This window comes from Humulus lupulus, chromosome X (genome assembly GCF_963169125.1).
Source record: "Humulus lupulus chromosome X, drHumLupu1.1, whole genome shotgun sequence".
In the NCBI taxonomy this organism is placed as follows: domain Eukaryota; kingdom Viridiplantae; phylum Streptophyta; class Magnoliopsida; order Rosales; family Cannabaceae; genus Humulus; species Humulus lupulus.
This window is the reverse complement of record NC_084802.1, coordinates 25,630,405-25,649,834: the sequence shown is the minus strand read 5'-3', so window position 1 is coordinate 25,649,834 and position 19,430 is coordinate 25,630,405. Positions and strand designations below refer to the sequence as shown.

The following is a 19,430-nucleotide window of genomic DNA, read 5'->3' as shown; positions in this document are numbered from 1 at the left end:
AACTCCATCTAAAACTATCATCGGTTCTACTTGGACCTGGGCGACTACTGCTGGTCCTAGGTATTTGCCGATCTTCTATTCTGCGCTCCTCAGCTACCATAACATCTGAACTCTGTGTTGGCAAATCTGCCCTAATATCTAGCCCACCAAGATTTTTTGCATCATCAACAAGATAGTCGTTTACATAAGGACCGTATCCATAGGGATCGTACTCCACTATGTCATGCAAATATGGCAGATCTCTAACAGGGATATCATCATGGACTATAACGTCTGGATTTGTCTCGGGAACAAATGTTCCAACCTCACTTTGAGTTCCTTTGAGACCATGACATGGGGGAGAAATGTTCTCTTCAAATCGAACTTCTTTATTAACGCTGGGAGATGCCGATATATTTCTTATACCTCCATTCTTAACCAATGTCACACATAGAGGAATCAACTTCTCTACTGATTTCGATGCTAACCCAATGAATGCACGCACATGCCTATCATTTTTTATAACGGTAGGTTTGACGGATTGTGATAGGCATGTGTACGGGACCTCAATTTCAAGTCATGCACACATTTATCCACTTCAAGCTCATCGTACAGAATGTCAAGTAGTTGCTCATACGTCACACCCTTCTCCAAAGGCAGAACTTGATTTTCAGCATCCTTGAAAACCCAATCCTTATTTTCCAATTCCCAAACACCATTGAATGCAACAAATATGGAAACAGACGAATCTGTATCAAAAAAACAAAAAATAGGTCAAAAATTAAAACTATAACATCAAATAGCAAAAAATCGATTCATATTGAGGTCAACCTATCGAGGTCAAACTATCAAACTATCGAGGTCAACCTATCGAGGTCTATCGAGTACCATCGAGGCAAACGACCCAACAAATTTCTTATGACCCATCGAGGCCCATCGAGTCACGTCGAGGCATACACTACATACATTAAGTTCTACGCCTCTATCGAGGTCCATTGAATCTCATCGAGGTACCCATTGTTCCTAAAAGTTTGAGGTTTTTATACAGGTCCATCGAGGCATATCGAGGTAGACAAATAATATAAACATATGAGGGTTTTATCGAGGTCCATCGAGTCCCATCGAGGCATATTGAGGTAGACAAATAATATAAGCATATGAGAGTTTTATCGAAGTCCATCGAGTCTCATCGAGGCAGACAAACAACTAAAAAAAGAACGAAAATTCATTCTGACAGTGAAAAATTACAATAAAATATGAATGCATACACAGATCTATTCGAAATAGCAAAAACAATGTTGATAAACAAGTTTCCTCACTACATATAACATATATATACTTACCCATACGATTTTTATCCGAAATCCAAAATGAAGTTCTTGCCTTGAAAAGATTCACAACTTGCCCCTGAAATCCAAGTTCGAAAATTTGTATAGATTAAGATGTCTTGTTTTGTTTTTTTGTGTACGAAAGCTTGAGAGATAGAGAGGGAAAATATGAGAGATAGAGAGGGAGAAGATAGTAAGAGAAAAAGATAGAAAATTTATGATAGAGATATTTTTGGGAATCCAAAGAATACTAAAATAAAAATATAATATTTTTTTAGATTGGTATTATTTTGTTATAAAGAACTACTTAATACATTAAAAATGAATTTCCCCTGTTATAATTGATTTTAATCATCTTTATCTTGTACCGCAAGATTAGGCTACTTTGTACAGCTGTTTTACTTTAGAAAATGAAAAAGCCACGTCATATTTTGGGTAAGAAGGAAGGAAAGGCACGTGTGTCTTTGCTTTCAAGGAAAAAAAAAGTTGATTTTAAAAAAACAATTATGAAAAAAAAAAATTAGAAATAGAAACCGCGTAATTTATCCACAGCACCCATTCACCCACCCACCGCCTCTTTTGATTCCGAAAAAATAATAATTCAACCCACCACTTTAGAAGGCCGCGTTCTCCTCAACCGTCCAGATCTCTTAACATCACTTAATCTTGGCCGTCCATATACACATCTTCTGCTATAAATAGTCCTGGCTTCTCTTTTAATCGGTACCCCATTGAAGTTTCGAGAATGGGGTCATCTCTCTCTTCTCTCTGATGCAAGAGTTTGATCTTTCCATCTGGTGTTGATTGCTTATCATGACTTCGTTCTTCTATCGATATTCTTGGGCCTGGTTAATCTTTGTATGCGTTTTATATGGATCGGTTAGTGATATCTGTCGAAATTGATTTATGCAGAGAGGATCGTTGATTTACGCTTGGGATTTTGTTTAGATCGGTTTGGTTTTCGATCGCTGTCCGCCTTTGTTATTTGATTCCTTCGTTATTTAGGGATTCTTTTGTCACCGTTTGGATTTTTGGTTTATTCAGCTTATGGTGGCCTTGGGCTTTGTTTGGTTTCATTATGTGTTGAAATATGCAGATTATGGCTACGACTATTGTGTGGTTTTCACATTATACCTGAAAATTTTCTTCAATAACGTCGTTCGAGGGTTGGCTTGGATTGTTGAGGCTGGGAGTAGCTTGATAGAATGCCCCCAATTTCATGGTGTCTCAGGTTTTTTGGTTGATTGATATTGTCAATGCAGAAATATATTCATAAAATATATGAAATTTCCAGATTTATTGAATCAAATCCTCTTTGTTTTCTTTGAAGTCGTGTGAAGCATTTTGCTCCTTTTATATGTCCTCTGCTTAGAGGTTGGGCAAGAAGGTTTCAAGTAATGTTAAAGTTTTGCCAATTCCTTGTCTTACCCGACGTTTGACTTTGTTACTCTAAAATCGTTTTTAATGTTAGATATTCACAAGTTTGGTTTCAACCATTGATGCTTTAAAGGATGGACGGATGGTTTGATTTACTTTTTCTATTATATACATATATTTTCAAATGAACTTTCAGGTTGTTTTACAAAACTGCGGCCTTGCATCTCTACGGGCTTGATATAGTATCATCATTCTTTCTTCATCGTGCTTTGTTTTACATTTCTTTCTACCAACATTTCTGAGGGTTTTGGTATGTTTTCACTTTTTAGTGATCGGGAGAATGGTTAAAGGTTTTTTGTCCTTGGATGGTGCAAAATGATTCTTTCAATTCTTATTCAATCATCCTTGCTTTTTTCAAGGCGTTTTTTTTTCCTATGCTGTCTATCTTAGTACATGCATATTGTTCAATAATTTCAATAATTTAAGGTTCTCGACTTCGTAAGGCATCAGTCTTCTTTAAACAAGATTAAACCTTGGAAGGGAGTTGACTTCCTAGTTTTTCCTTTTAAATGGATTTTTATCTTTTCTAGAATTGAAGCTTCGGACTTTGTGAGATGTGGTTCATGTCTCTTCTTTTGGGCGTTCAATGAATTTTCAGGGTTCTGCTTTTACTCGAGAATATTATTATGGGCTGTTGGTAAGCCCTGGATGCTTTAGTCGTCATGCTGCAAGCCACAAATGTCTTCCTCTGCAGGCTAGATATGTTTCATCACCTTTTTATCTCGATGTTGTGAGAATTATATTTTTGGAAAGGTTGGTTTATGCTTTGTGATCCGTATATATTTCACAGATGATTCTTAGAGCGTTGCCGATTGTTGATCTGCACTTGGGAATTTGTATTAGCATTTATATGCATTTTGTAGAGGTTCAGAGGTTCTGTGCAACCACTTCTGTGCATTGTGTTTGTAACTAATAGTTGTTTATAACAACTGTGGGTTTTGTGGGTATTCATGTGATTCATGCAGATCCCTCCGTTCTTTGATTTTTATGTGGGATCTGGAGTTGTATACATATTTGCGACCATCACTTGTTGGACTTTCTCATTATAAGGTCAGATATTTAGTTTTTGACGTGTCGATATATGTTCAGATAAATGGTTCTCGATGATTATCTATGGTATATTTTTCCTTGGATTTTGATGAATGCAGAGCATCGCCCGTGGTTGATTTACACTTGGTACTTTACATGCGTGTATATATGCGATTGGAATTTGGAATTTCTGATTTATACAAACAGCATCGACAACTGTTGCTTTACATTAGTATATATAAGACTTTGGTAGTGCAAAGGTTTTGTTCGACTTTTTAAAAAAAAAAGTGTTTTTACATTCTAGCTGTTGGTAGTCGGCATCATCTAATTGCTGAATTTAACTTGGGTTTCATTAATATGATTTGTATAGATGATGCGGATTTTTCGTTATATTGGGTCTGGAGAGAGATCCATAGTCGACCATTGGGTATGGTTTACTTTTTGAGTTGTTGGTTTAGTGTTCCCTTCTCTATTGAATTTTCTTGTTTTGGACTTAGAACAACATTGCAGTTCTTATGGAGATAGCTGGATAGCTGGCATGATTTCACAGAGTCGACATTGGAGTTCCTTCAACCTACCTATTTTGTAGCAAATAAGAATTCTAGTTTTATATACTTGTCATTGTTTAAATTGACTTTCTTTGCCCCTATATGATGATATTTTTTCATTAAGCAAAAGTGTCGATTTTTTTTTCCCAGTACTCAATTGGCTCTCGACTGGATGGAGCTCTTGTGCACTAATTAAAGCTGGCCTGTGATCTTGGTGTTCCCTTCTCAATCTTAACTTCTATGTTAACGTTTCCTTTCGATATTTTTTTGTAAACTTTTATGATTCCAAAGTTGTTTCGAATTCTCTCATTTTAGGTCATCAAAATTTCTATAGAAGGCTTAAAGTACCTTTGGTGCTGGAGGAGGCTTAACAAATCATTAGTCTAAATTTGGGCTTTAATTTTTTCTTGAAGATTTTCTTCTTTTCTTTTCAAGTATATTTATGCTACAAGTGTTCGTGTTTTCTTTGTTATTTCAGGCTATTTGTTGAAAATTTACAATTTTTAGAAGGTCGTCTCCGCAAGATCATTATGCTCAATGAACTGCGTCTTCATTATTTGATTAGTTGTTATTAGCTCATGACCAAGTTCATGTGACTTTTTCCTTTCTTTCAGGCTGTTGAGGTTTTCTGCGAACTCAATCTGTCCAAGTCCAAGTATGCTTTTCCAAAAATAAAATTAAAAGTTGGAATTTCACATCTTCAAATTGCATATACGCATTATTATTTATTAATTAACTTATATAAAATTGTTGTTTTTTAACTTGCTGTCTTCATCCTAACTTATTTTTCTTCTGTTCATTCATTTAGGCTTTTTGTTCATACATGGTTTCGGTATTCAGGCTCTCGGATTTTAGTTGTTCACTGTTCTGGACTTGTTTCGAAGGATGTCTTTGTTGGTTGGAGGGCTGCAACTTTCTTTTCTTTGGTCCATTTAAGCAGCTTTAACCTTGTATGGTGGTCTCTTAGATTGTCTTTACTTAACGTAGCTTCTTTTTGATTTTTTTGACGTTGTAGCTTTGATCTGGACTGGTTCTTATGCATCAGTCTTCAAGGTGCGTTTTTCAGTTTTTTCGTATGTTTGGTGGAGTTTTCTATTTGAACTACTGACTTAAATTTGTAATGCCAAAATGTCTTCAGCAACCTTAATTCTTTTTTTTTTATTTATAATGAAATTTCAGGTTGTTTTTACCATTGTAGCTTTTCATTTTTTTTGGGTTTGACTTAGCATTTTTATTCTTACATTTACCTCTCCTTTTACTCGCCGTGATTAAAGTATTTGAATTGTTCCATTTCATTCTGGCATGATTTTTTAGGGTTTCAGTATTTTCTTCCCTTTCTAGGCGATTGTGAGAATGGTTCAAGGTTCTGAGTATATTTCTGTTTCACGTTTGCTGGATTGTGGAGGGGTGTAAAATGATTTCTTTTGTTTTATATTTTTCAAATGAATTTTCAGGTTGCTTTAGAGAACTGCGGCCTTTCATCTTTATGGGTCTGACACAGTATCATCATCCATTTGTCTCTCATTTTGCTTATTGTGCTTTGTTTTGTATTTTTTTTTGCCTCCATTTTTGAGTGTTTTTGTATGTTTCTCTTTTCCTAGGTCGAGAGAATGGTTCAAGATTTTTTGTGTCGGATTGTGGAGGGGGGTGTAAAACTATTCTTTCAATTCTTATTCAATCACCCTTGCTTTCTTCTAGGCGTTTTCTTATTTGTAGTTGATTATATCTACCGAGGGTTTTGTGGGTATTCTATATGAATTTTGCAGATCCCTCTGGTCTTTGATTCTTATGTGGGATCTGGATTTACATAAATTTACCACCATAACTTGTCGGACCTTCTCATTATAAGGTTAGATATTTAGTTCTTGACGTCTTGGTAAGTTCAGATATTTGGTTCTTGATGATTATCTACTATATATTTTTCCGTAGCTTTTGATGAATGCAGAGCATCGCTTGTGGTTGATTTACACTTAGCACTTCTCATTCGTGTCTATATGAAAATCGACAACTGTTTCTTTACACTCGGTCCATTAGGTTAGTATCTATAAGACTTTGGTAGTGCAAAGGCTTTGTTTGCACATTTTTTTGACTCTGTTTTTGATTTCTAATTGTTGATTTAACTTGAGGTTTCATTTATATGATTTGTATAGATGATGCTGATTTGTTTTCCCACTGGGGGGTCCGGATTGAGATCCATAGTCAACCTTTGGGTATTGTTTGATTTTTAGTGTTTGAGTTGTTTTTCCGTTTTTTCTTGAACTTTCTTCTTTTGGACTTGGAACAACATTGCAGTTCTTATGGAGATAGCAGGCATGATTTCACTAGTCAACTGTGGAGTTTCTTCAACCTACCTAATTTGTGAAGAATAAGAATTCTAGTTTTCTATACTTCTCATTGTTTAAATTGACTTTCTCTCGCTATATGATGTATTTTCTAATTAGGTACATCCGTCATTTTTCCAGTACTCATTTGGCTTTCGACTGGATCGAGCTTTTGTTTACTAATTAAAGCTAGCCTGTGATGGTGGTGTTCCCTTCTCGGTCTTAACTGCTATGTTATATTATCCTTTGGTTTCCTTTTGGTCTTAACTGCTATGTTATCTTATCCTTTGGTTTCCTTTTGGTCTTTTTGTATAAACTTTATGATTCTGAGGCTTTTTTGAATTCCCTCATTTTAGGTTGTCAAAATTTCTATTCAAGACTTAAAAGTATCTTTGTTGATGGAGGAGGTTTGACTAGTCATTAAACTATAGTTTGAGCTTTTATCTTTTCTTGAAGCTTTTCTTTTTGATATCTTTTAGGCTATTATTAGTGTTCGTGTTTTGTTCGGTAATTTCAAGCCCTTTGTTGGCAAGTTGCAAGTTTTAGGAAGACTGTTCAATCATTTTATTATCTTTAGGGTAGTTTTTGGTCCTAGTAATTTTCAAATTAACTGTTCATTTTTCCCCTTCAGGTTTCTCTTATGATTATGAGGATGTTGGCTTAAGTTTAATTATGATTGGGGGAGTTTTATATTTGAACTGCTTCTTATTATTGGACGGATGGTTTGACGTAAACTCTACATTATATTCTATTCTGCTGTGGATGTCTTCAGCGTTTTACCAATTCAAGTTATTCAAAATTGCAGCTTTTCATCTTAGCTCTTACATTTACCTCTCCCTTTACTCTCTGTTTCAATTATTTGAATTGTACCATTTATATCTGATACTATTTTTTAGGGTATATTTTTTCATTTCTAGGCAATCAAGGCAATGGTTCAAGTCGACTATATTCTTTGTTTTGTGTTGCTGGATTGTAGCGGGGATGTAAAATGATTTCTTTCATTTCATGTTTAATTGTCCTTGCGTTGTTGATATTTTCTTAGGCGTCAATCTTCTTTCTCAGATCTATTTATACAAGCATAAAATCTTGGACTATTTTTTTATCTTTTCCTGTAGCAACCAGTTGTGTCCGATTTTTTGTTCATATTTTTGCTTTGGGGCGTTCAATGGATTTTCAGGGTTCAGGTTCTAATCAAGATTATTTTCACCACCTTTTGTTTTCATGCCTCAGTTAACTAATGTCTTCCTCTTCAACATTTCCAGCACTGTGGGTTAAACATGTTTCATCTTCACCTTTTCTTATGATACTGTGGTTTATTTTCACTAAACTTGATACATGCAGAACATTGCCGATTGTTGGTTGGCTCACTGAGCTGAGACTTCGGATTAGTATCTACATTCGTTCAGTAGAAGTTCAGAGGTTCTGTTTGGTATCTTTCATGTGTTGTGTTGGTATCTGATAGTTTATTTTGACTACGGATGGTTTTGTGGTTATCTATGTGATTAATGCAGATGAGGCCAATTTTTGAATTATCTATGAGATCTGGAATTAGATATGCCACGTTGGGGTATGTATTATAGCTTTTGAGTTCATTTCCCGGAACTTTGAATTTTCATTTGAATAAGCAACTCTTTTGGATTTGAAACAATATTGCAAGTTCTTTTTGTATGAATGTTGGTTTCATGAATTAACATACAGTTGTGAACTCGTATGGTTGGATTGGTTTGATGCTCTCAATATAAGGTCAGATATTTGGTTCTTGATTGATATCTTCGGTTTATTTTCCCGCTACTTTTGATGTAAGCAGAGCAAGGCACAACTGTTTGTGAGCTCATTTGGTTCTCAGTACAAGGTTAGATGTTTGGTTTTTATCATTGTCTACGGTTTTTCCCCTCAACTCCACCAACAGCTGATTAACTATTGGGACGTTGCATGTTTGTTTGTGTTTGGGACCTGGTACATTGGTTAAGTATCTCTAATCCCCTGGAAGATTAATCTTATTGTGATCAGCTCTTTTAAGTTTGTTAATGTGATTGTGGACTGGGTTTCTGGTGTCCGATGAGTTTTCTGATTTGTTTGATGGTGTCCTATCTTTGGTTCATGCCCTTTTTTAGGCTGGAGTGGTCTTTAGGCTGCACTTCTCACGGATCTTCTATATTATAATGCTCCGGGGAGTTGACTATTTAAAGGAAAATTGGTAAATTGCTTAATTGACATTCCTATGGTGGTGATATTCTTTTTGTTCAAACTTTATATCAAGAGGGTGGGTGATATGACAATCATGATCGTGTTAACTGCAGATGGTGTCGTTCTCTGCTGTGTATTCTTTTTTTTTTTTTTTTCATTCTGTTTCTAAGTGGTTTTGTTGAACATATAGGGTATAATTGGTTTGAGACATTGGAGACGCTATAGTGTCGTGTTTTTCAGTCAAATACTTTTCGTGGTACAAGCTTGCCTGCCGTTTGAAGTTGTCTTGTGATTATTAACTGATCTGTTGGATTTACTTTCTGTGGAGCACATTTGATGTTTGAAGCCGTCTTATGATTTTGGTAGTTCACGTCTTATAAGAAATATACCCTTTTTTTCATAAAAGTATTTGTTATTTTTTTTGGATACTGTACGTCAATCTCTAATTTGAGTTCTTATTTCTCGTCATATTACTATTAATATTATCTTGAGAATATTTATTCTCGAACAGTCTTTATTTTGGGTGTACTCAACACCTTCTTGTTTTTCCTTATTCACGGTATAGATCTTTTAGGATAATTGTGAACTTTTGTATTCCATCAAGTCGCTAGAGTATATACTGTTTTCGATAAACTGGTCTACAAATATTTAACCGACTGCTACCAAATATGTACATTTATTTTACGGACATTTTATTATTGGCATGTTACACGATATAATGTTTCAGTAATATGCTGTTTTTGCATGTTTTGAAACCTGAATAAATGAATTGGGTTTTAGAAGAGGTAAATTTAAAACAAATTATATATAAAGATAAACTAGGATAAAATTACTTTTATGGTACATATTTTAGGAATTTATAGAATTTAAAAATTTGTTTTTGTCTGTCACACGCTTTTCGCCATTATGATTGTAATTCTTTTGTTGACATAATATGAATACACTAATATTATATCTTACTCTATCGCCTACTTTCGTTTTGCCTACGGTAAATTTAGCATGATTTCAGTTCAGAAACACTAGATAAAACAATTTTAAGTCAAGTACATAAACAATATTAGGGTGAAAATTAATAATATTATTAAAAACCTAGGCCGTGTAACACCACAACAACCAAGTTTTGCAAACTAACAAGCTAGTTTTCGTTAGTCTTATTTGTTTTGCAATCATTCACCAAGAAATTTTATATTTATTGATTACCATTAGCTGAAAGTTATAATGCTGACCGTACGAGGATAGTTATACACAACAAAATCGGGTCGGTATTTATGTTGCCATCAAGTTATCGAAAGGTGATATATAATTAAATTTTTACATAATAGTTACGTAAAATTTTCTTCTTTTTGGCTTTGATCACGTACTTACTAAATACCATTTTTTATATATGGCAAAATCTTAAGGTTATTTTAAGTTGCATTGTTCTGACATAACTTCGTCGATCTTACATTTTACCTTTCTCTACTTTTAAGGCTCTTGGTTTATATGTCATGGAAAATGGGTCAGGGCTATCTAAAAGCATATGCATTTGTTTGTTGATTTCACGTTCTTGATTTTCTTTATATCTTCGGTATGTGTGAGATTTTTTTGTTCATGTCATTGCGTTCAATGGCTTTTCAGGTTCATGCTTTTACTCGAGAATATTATCATGGCCTTTTGGTGAATTTTGGATGTTTTAGTTTTCATACTGCAATTCACTAATGTCTTCCTTGTCTATTCTGAAATCGTTTGCGACGTTGATATTCATTAATTATGTTTCGACCATTGATGCGAGGATGGACGAATGGTTTGATATATTTTTTTAATATATATTTTTTAAATGAATTATGTTTTACAAAACTGCTTTTCATCTTTAAAGATTTTAAAGATCAGATATAGTATCATTGTCCTTACTTTTACTCTTATTTTTCTCATCATGTTTTGTTTTGCATTTCTTTCAACCTCCATTTTTGAGGGTTTTTTTGGTATGTTTTTCTTTTTTAGGTGATCTAGAGAATGGTTCAAGAATTTTTGTGTCGTTGGGTTTTGAAGGGGTGTAAAATGAATTTTCAATTCTTATTCAATCATCCTTGCTTTCTAGGCGTTTTCTTACATGCTATCTATCTTAGTAGATGCATTTGTTTCAATAATTTAAGGTTCTCGACTTTGTAAGACGTTAGTCTTCTTTTCAAGACTTTAACCTTGGAAGGGAGTTGACTTGGACTAGTGTTTCCTTTTAAATGAATTTTTATTTTTTCTAATACTGAGCTTCGATCGTTGTGAGATTTTTGGTTCATGTCTTTGCCGTTGGGCGTTAAATAAATTTTCAGGGTTATGCTTTTATTCGAGAATATAATCATAGCCTGTTGGTATACCCTTGATGCTTTAGTCGTCATGCTTCAAGTCACAAATGTCTTCTTCTCCATTCCCATCCTCATCCTTTTATCTCGAATTATTATTTTTGGAAAGATTGGGTTATGCTTTGTGATCCGTATTTATTTTGCAGATGATTCTTATAGCACTGCCTGATCTGCTCTTGGGATTTTTTATCAGTATTTATATGCGTTTTGTGGTTCTATGCAACCACTTTTGTACATTGTGTTGGTAACTAATAGTAGTTTATAACAATTGACGATTTTGTGGGTATTATATGATTTATACGAATCTCTCCGGCCTTAGATTTTTACGACCTTTTTCCTTGGTTTTTGATTAACAGAGCATCACCAATGGTTGATTTACACTTGGGACTTTGCACGTGTATCTATACGCGTTTGGAATTTTCGATCTATGCTTATAACACTGCCAACTATTGATTTACACTCGGTACATTGGATTAGTCAAGACATTGGTAGTGCAAATGTTTAGTTCGACTGTTTCTTATTTTTTTTTAAATAGTTTTTGATATCTAATTATTGACTTGAACTTGAGGTTTCATTCATATGATTTGTACAGATGATGCTGATTTGTCATTCTGTTGGGGTCTAGATTGAGATCCATAGGCAACCATTGGGTATGGTTTAGTTTTCCATTCCTTCTTGAATTTTCTTGTTTTGGACTTGGAACAACATTGCATTTCGTATGGAGATAAATGTGATGATTTCACAAAGTCAACATTGGAGTTCCTACTTTATGTGCTTATCATCATTTCAATCGACTTTCTCTGTCCCTATATAAATGTATTTTCTCATTAAGTAAATGAGTCATTTTTTTCTCAGTAGTCATTTGGCTTTGGACTGGATAGAGCTCTTGTTAACTAATTAAAGCTAGCCTGTGATGGTGGTCATTTTTTTCTCAGTAGTTATTTAACTTCTATCTTAACTTGGTTTCCTTTTGATATTATTGTGGATACTGAATGATTCCGAGATTTTTCTTAATCCTCTGTCAAAATTTATATCAAGGCTTAAAGTATCTTTGTTGCTGGAGTAGGTTTGACAAGTCATTAATTTTAATTTGGGCTTTTTTTTTTTGAAGATTTTGTTCATTTTCTTATTTTCTTTCCACGTATATTTAAGACTATTAGTGTTCGTGTTTTGTTTGTTAATTTCAGGCTCTTTTTTTTTGGCATTTTACAAGGTTTAGGAAGATGTTTTGTTCAGTTCTTTTTTCTTTTAAGGGGAGTTTCTTAGTCCAAGTATTACTTGAAATAAATGATCATTTGTTTCCTTCAGGTTTCTTGTCATTTAACATTTCCAAAATTATTTATGTCATGTGTGTGCTTTAGTGCCTTCAATGACTTTTCAGGTTTCTGCTTTTAGTTAAGAGTATTATCACAGCCTGTTGCTTTTACTCAATGCCTTCCTTGTCTTACCAAATGTTTGGCTTTGTTACCAAATATTGTTTGTAATGTTGAAATTCATGAGTTTGGTTTTGACCATATAATGCTGTTAAGGATGGACGGGGATGGTTTGATTTACTTTTTATATTATATATATTTTTCAAATGAATTTTCAGGTTTTTTTTTACAAAACTGCTGCCTTTCATGTTTATGGGTTTGACATAGTCCGTCCCATTTTGCTCATTGTGCTTGGTTTTCCATTTCTTTCTCTCTCCATCTTTTTAGAGTTTTGGTTTGTTTTTCTCTGTTTAGGTGTTTGACAGAATGTTTCAAGGTTTTTTGTTTGTTGGATTGTGGAGGGGATGTAAAATGATTCTTTCCAGTCTTATTCAATCATTCTTGCTTTATTCTAGGCATTTTCTTATATGCTGTCTATCTTAGCATATGCATTTTGTTCAATAATTTTAGGTTCTCGACTTTGTAAGGCGTTTCTCCGGTCTATTTGGACAAGAATTTAACCTTGGAAGGGAGTTGAATTGGATTAGTGTTTCCTATTAAATGGATTTTATCTTTTCTAGAATTGTAGCTTCGGTCTTTGTGAGATTTTTGTTTCATGTCTTTGCTTTTGCCCATTCAATGAATTTCAGGGTTCTTTTACTTTTAGAATATTACCATAGCCTGTTGGTAATTCTTGGATGCTTTAGTCTTCATGCTACAAGCCACTAATGTCTTCCTCTTCTCTAACCCTAGAGCACTATGGGTTTGATATTTAATCCTTTGAAATTGTGGATGCTTTAGTCTTCATACCAAAAGCCACTAATGTCTTCCTCTTCTCTAACCCTAGAGCACTATGGGTTTGATATTTTTCAATATTATTTAATCCTTTGAAGTTGTGAGATGCTTTTTTTTTTTTTAATTTTTTTTAATTTTTTAAAATTCTTTGGAAATGTTTTGGTTATTGCCTTGTCATCAATTTTTATTTTTACAGATGTTTGTTTTTGCAAAACTGAAATATGCTAATTATTTGTGACTTTGCAGTTGGGAATTTGGATTAGTATATATATGCGAATTGTAGAAAGTTGGAGGTTCCATGCGATCACTTTTATCTGCTATGTTGGTAGCTGATAGTTGATTTCAACTACGTTTTGAACTATATTATTTATGCAGGTGATGCGGGTCCATGGTTTTTTATAGGGATGGAAAGTGGTTCAAGGCTATCTTAGCATATGCATTTGTTCTATGATTTTAAGTTCTTGACTATATTCCTATCTTAACAAGCACCTTGGAAGGGAGTTAACTTGTCCTAGTATTTTCTTCAAAAGACTTTTTATTTGCTATACCTTCAGTCTCTGTGAGAATTTTTGTTCATGACATGCCTGTGCTTTGTTGCGTTCAATGGCTTTTCAGGTTTCTGCTTTTACTTAAGAATATTATCGTAGCTTGTTGGTGAATCTTGGATGCTTTAGTCTTCATACTGCAAGTCACTAATATCTTCCTTGTCTTACCCAACGTTTGACTTTTCTTATGGAAATTTTTTGTAGACTTTATATATATTATGATATATTAGTACTAATATTTTAAATGAATTTTCAGGTTGTTTTACAAAACTGCCTTTCATCTTTATGGGTTTGACATAGTATAGTCATCCTTACTTTTACCTCTCATTTGCTCATCGTGCTTTGTTTTGCATTTCTTTCTGCCTCCATTTTTGAGGGTTTTGGTTTTTCTCTTTTTAGGTGATCTGAGAGAGAATGGCTCAAGGATTTTTGTGTTGTTGGATTGTGGAGGGGTGAAAAATGATTCTTTCAATTCTTATTTTCTTCTAGGCGCTTTCTTGTATGTTGTCTATCTTTGCATATGCATTTTGTTCATTTTCAGGTTTTCAACTTTGTAAGGCGTCAATCTTCTCTTCCCGGGTCTATTTAGACAAGAACTTAAACTTGAAAGGGAGTTGAATTGGGCTAGTGTTTCCTTTAATGATTTTTTATCTTTTCTAGAACTGTAGCTTCGGTTTTGTAAGATTTTTGGTTCATGTCTTTGGTTTTGTGCGTTTAATGATTTTTCAGGGTTCCATTTTTACTCGAGAATACTATCATAGCATCTTGGTAAATCTTGGATGCTTCAGTGGTCATGCTGCAAGTCACAAACTTTGTTGGCTTCTCCATTCCCATCACTGCAGGCTAGATATGTTTCATCCCTTTTTTATCTCTTGATATTTGTGAGAACTATTATTTTTGGAGAGGTTGAATTATGCTTTGTGATCAGTATTTATTTCATCGATGATTTTCAGAGCATTGTCGATTGTTGATCTGAAGTTTGGAATTTGTACTAGTATTTATGTGTTTTGTAGAGTTTCAGTCGTATTGTGCAACTACTTTTGTGCACTGTGTTGGTAACTAATAGTTGATTATAATTACTGAGGGTTTTGTTTTCCATTACTTTCTCTCTCCATTTTTCACAGTTTTGGTTTGCTTTTTTCTTTTTAGGTGATCGCGAGAAAGTTTCAAGGTTTTTTGCGTCATTGGATTGTGAAGGGGATGTAAAATGATTCTTTCCATTCTTATTCAATCATTCTGGCTTTATTCTAAGCCTTTTCTTATATGCTGTCTATCTTAGCATATGCATTTTGTTCAATAATTTCAGGTTCTCGACTTTGTAAGATGTTAGTCTTCTTATCTTGGGTCTATTTGGACAAGAATTTAACCTTTGAAAGGAGTTGAATTGGATTAGTGTTTCCTTTTAAATGGATTTTATCTTTTCTAGAATTGTAGTTTCTCTTTGTGAGATTTTTGGTTCATGTCTTTGCTTTTGCTTGTTAAATGAATTTCAGGGTTCTGTTTTTACTCGAGCATATTATCATAGCCTGGTAGTGAATCTTTGATGCTTTAGTCTTCGTACTGTAAGTCACTAATGTTTTCCTCTTCTCTATCCCCAGAGCACTATGAGTTTGATATTTTTCATTATTTAATTTTTTGAAATTGTGAGGGTTTCTTTTTTTTGGAGATGTTTGGGTTATTGCTTTGTCATCAATATTTATTTTTACAGATGATTCTTTGTATTTGATTGAGTTACCCATCTTGGGTGACTATTGTTTATTTTCACTAAACTGATGTAGGCTGATTATTTGTGATTAATTATTTGCTGTTGGGAATTTGGATTAGTATATATATGCGATTTGGAGAAAGTCAAGGTTCCATGCGATCACTTTTTATGTGCTGTGTTGGTAATTAATAGTTGATTACAATTATGTTTTGTGGCTATATGATATATGCAGATGATGGTTCTATTTATTTTTGTTTTTTTATGTAGGGTTTTTATTTTGGAAGAGAATATAGATCAATGTATGACCCTGGATGCCTTTTCTATTTTAGAGTTGGCTTGCCCATTCTTTCTTGAATTTCTTTGAATAACCTACTTGTTTGGACTTGGAACAATATTGTGAACTCCATTTGTAAGGAGGTTGGTTTTATGAATTAACACTATAAACTCAACTATGTTGTGAACTTGTTCAGTTTGGTGTTCTCGGTCTAAAATATGATATTTGGTCTTAATGGTTGTCTATGGATTTATTTTTCTTAAACTTTTGATGTAGCAGAGCATCAGCAACAAATATATTTTGATTTTGATCTTGTTTGGTTGGATGTTCTCAGTATATAAGGTCAGATGTATGGTTGGTACTTGTTTGGATTTTTGATACACGCATATCATCACCATCTTTTGATTGACACATGGGACCATCAGATTAGCATTCATATAGAAGTGCAAAATTTATATATATAATCGTGGACTTTAATTTAGTGTTTTTTTTGGTTTTATTTATATGATTTGTATAGATGATGCTGATCTTTCTAAGGGTATGGATTGAGTTTTTGAGTTGTGTTGGTTTGGTTTTCCGTTTTTCCTTAATAAACCTTCAGATCTGCTAGTGGTTGGACTTAGAACAACATCGAAGTTCTTACCTTGTACCTTTGTTTGTTAATACCAGGCTCTTCGTTTGCAATTGATAAGTTTTAGGAAAGATGCTTTGTTCAATCCTGTTATCTTTTGTGGAGAGTTTCTTTGTCAAGTATTTTTGGAAATATTTTTCATTTCTTCACTTGACATTTTGTTGCACTTTGAAGGTGATGCACGCTTTTTTATTCTTAATATATATATTTTTAATGATAACTTTTTATGCTTATGGGAATGTTGACCTGTGTACAACTTGATGGTTGCTGATTATTTGACTTCTACAATATTTATCTCTTATTAACTTTTGCTTATTTGATGAAGTGTATGGACTTTTTTTCATTTCTTTTCAGGCCTTAGTATGGGGTTTCTGGTAACTCAATTTTTCTAGGTGATCGATTATTCATTCCAAAAGTATAATTAAAATTTGGCCTGTGATTTTTGTGGTGTGTGAAATGTAGCATCTTCAATCTTATCGTTATGTTTTTTTATCAAGTGAATGTATTGTGAAGTACAAGGCTTAAAGTATGTCACTCGAGAGTACAATTAGGTTGTTTGATGGTTTACTCGACTTATTTTTCTTGTGTTACTTTGTTTATCTCTACCTGTATATGATTTGTTTATTTCAGGCTATTGGGGATTTTGCAATGTGGACATGTTTTCAGAAGATGTCTTGACTGTTGGAGCTACAACCTTCTTGTTTTGAGACCATTTAAGCAAAGCTTTAACCTTGAAGGGTAGTCAACTCAATTTGACCTAGTATTTAATTTGACATAGCTTCAACTTTTTGTTATTCGTATTCGTGCTGCAGTTTGCACAAGTCTTCAATCTTACAGATCTCAGTGATGTTGTGTTGGGATATCTAGTATTCTTCATTCTTCTGAATGTTTGTGTTGCTCATATCTGGTAATGAAATCTTATTCCTGATCGCTTTTTTAAGTATGGTATTTCATACTGCTCGCAAGTATTTTGTGCTGATGTATCCTAGATTCTTCATTTTTTTCTTAGGTTATGGAAGCTCTAAAAGTTGATATTTACACTATGCTATTATATGCCGACTCTGTCTCTGCTAAAAAAATGTCGCAGTGCTTGTGTTTATAGTTGGTTGTTTGGTTTTGGATTATCACGTGGGAGTGTCAAACATTGGCAGTTTGGGACATCTGAGACACTAGCTGTAAATTATTCAAAAATTGAACTACATATATTTTTGTTTGAAGTCTTGTGAATTTCAAAGCATATGTTGTTAACTTTCATAAAATTTATCCTGTTTTATATTATTTGTATATTTCTTTAACTCTACGGTAATCCTTAATCAACTGATTTTGTTTTTTTCCTCGATGTCTATGACACCAATATCTACTTTTATGGCTCTAGCTAACTCGTTGTAAGTTCTCTTATGATTATGTTTCATCACATTTTGGTTCTATTCTCGACTGTTGCTGGCATTTAAGATTCGAGCTGTAGATCATTTTGGAGATATGGTTTGAACTTTTGTTTCAAATATGTCGCAATTGGTTCTTCTATTTTCATCACACGATATCATGTTTAAGTGTTCTATTGTGTTGGCTTATTTTGAAACCTGTTGATTGGATTTTAGGAGAATAAATTCTACTACATGAACGAGAATTTTTTTTGATGCTACAAGTATTTAGAACTTCCACGATAGTAGATTTTAAAATTTGATTCAGTTTAAACATTTTTATTCAATAAACTAATTTTGTTTTTATAGAATTTATAAAAAATACATAGGAAAACACTGTATGATGTTACTCTTGTAAAGCACAAGTCTATTTAACTACGATTACCATGTGCCCATAATTGTCTAATTTGTGGTGCTAGCCGTTGGATTACGTTTATTTAAGCATCGCGGATTGATATTTTTATTTTTTATTTTTATTTATGTTTTAATCACAATAAAATCGGGCAAGGTGATATACGAAAGCATTATTTCATGATTATATGGTTGCGTGGGTGTGTGATATATTTGACTAAGCAGTTATACGTATCAAAAAGCCATTAGCAAGTTTAATAACATGTTTCACTTAGCTTTTTCTCTTGGTTATTTATATATTTTATGATATTTTAATAATTTAATTTTTTTGCAGGTCATAAGAACTACGTGGAGCTTGATCCCTATAAATTATAGGGTACGTAGGCAACTTTCTGCAAGTGCAGCTCCAAACTAATATTTTTCACTTTTTTTTTTTGTATGTATTTATAAAAGTTGAAAGGTTGGTTAGAAGTTATTTTATTTTTATATCGATAGGAATTTTTTTTTTGTTTAGTTGTATCTTTAGTTGTCAGCCCTTCGTTCAGTTATTTTAATGTAGAAAGTTTAGGTATGTTCCCTGGTTGATGAAAATTTTAAAATTATATTATAATTTTTAGCTATTAAAATATATAAATTTGTGTGCCGTGTTAGTCATATTTACCTTCAGATTAATGACTCCGTACAACAATTTTACAACACAGCTTAATTGAAAGTTCCTTTAAAGATTTAACTTATTTGAAAGTTTATAAATACATATTCTGCTAATGCATAACGTTTCTTCTTTTTGAATAAAGGCTAAAGCCAATTTTAGTACCATTAATACAAATGTTTTAAGGCGGAAGACCATGCCAGCACTCTAGAGAATTAGCCATTCTAATACAATGAAGATAAATCAATGAAGTTATTACGCAGGGAGGCTACTATATCTTTCAATATTATACCCAAGGTTGACTGTTCCGCCACTTTCTTGTTAACGGGACAGTCCATTTTCAGACTAGAAATTTTATACTATATGCATCATCGTAGTGTATACTAATTCAAATGTTAATATTAGCATGCATTTCTAAATTATGCTATTTTATAAAATATGGAGTTTATTGTCCCCAAGAGTTTCAAACTCTCTTCTTCTCT

General features: G+C 33.3%; 1 long non-coding RNA gene across 31 annotated transcripts; it reads left to right on the top strand.

Moving 5' to 3' along the window:
* The first annotated feature begins 1,972 nt into the window (after nucleotides 1-1,972).
* On the top strand, nucleotides 1,973-18,933 carry LOC133807402 (uncharacterized). 31 transcript variants are annotated; one of them, XR_009879357.1, is made up of 6 exons: nucleotides 2,015-11,815; nucleotides 13,748-15,242; nucleotides 15,411-15,479; nucleotides 16,882-16,919; nucleotides 17,158-17,434; nucleotides 17,537-18,933. It is a non-coding gene; the product is annotated as an uncharacterized LOC133807402 (long non-coding RNA). The 31 variants fall into 31 exon arrangements; XR_009879363.1 differs by having other exon boundaries at nucleotides 1,978-6,170; nucleotides 6,251-6,355; nucleotides 6,472-11,815; nucleotides 13,748-17,434; XR_009879343.1 differs by having other exon boundaries at nucleotides 1,991-11,815; nucleotides 13,748-14,216; nucleotides 14,317-14,416; nucleotides 14,647-17,434.
* Nucleotides 18,934-19,430: the final 497 nt, after the last annotated feature.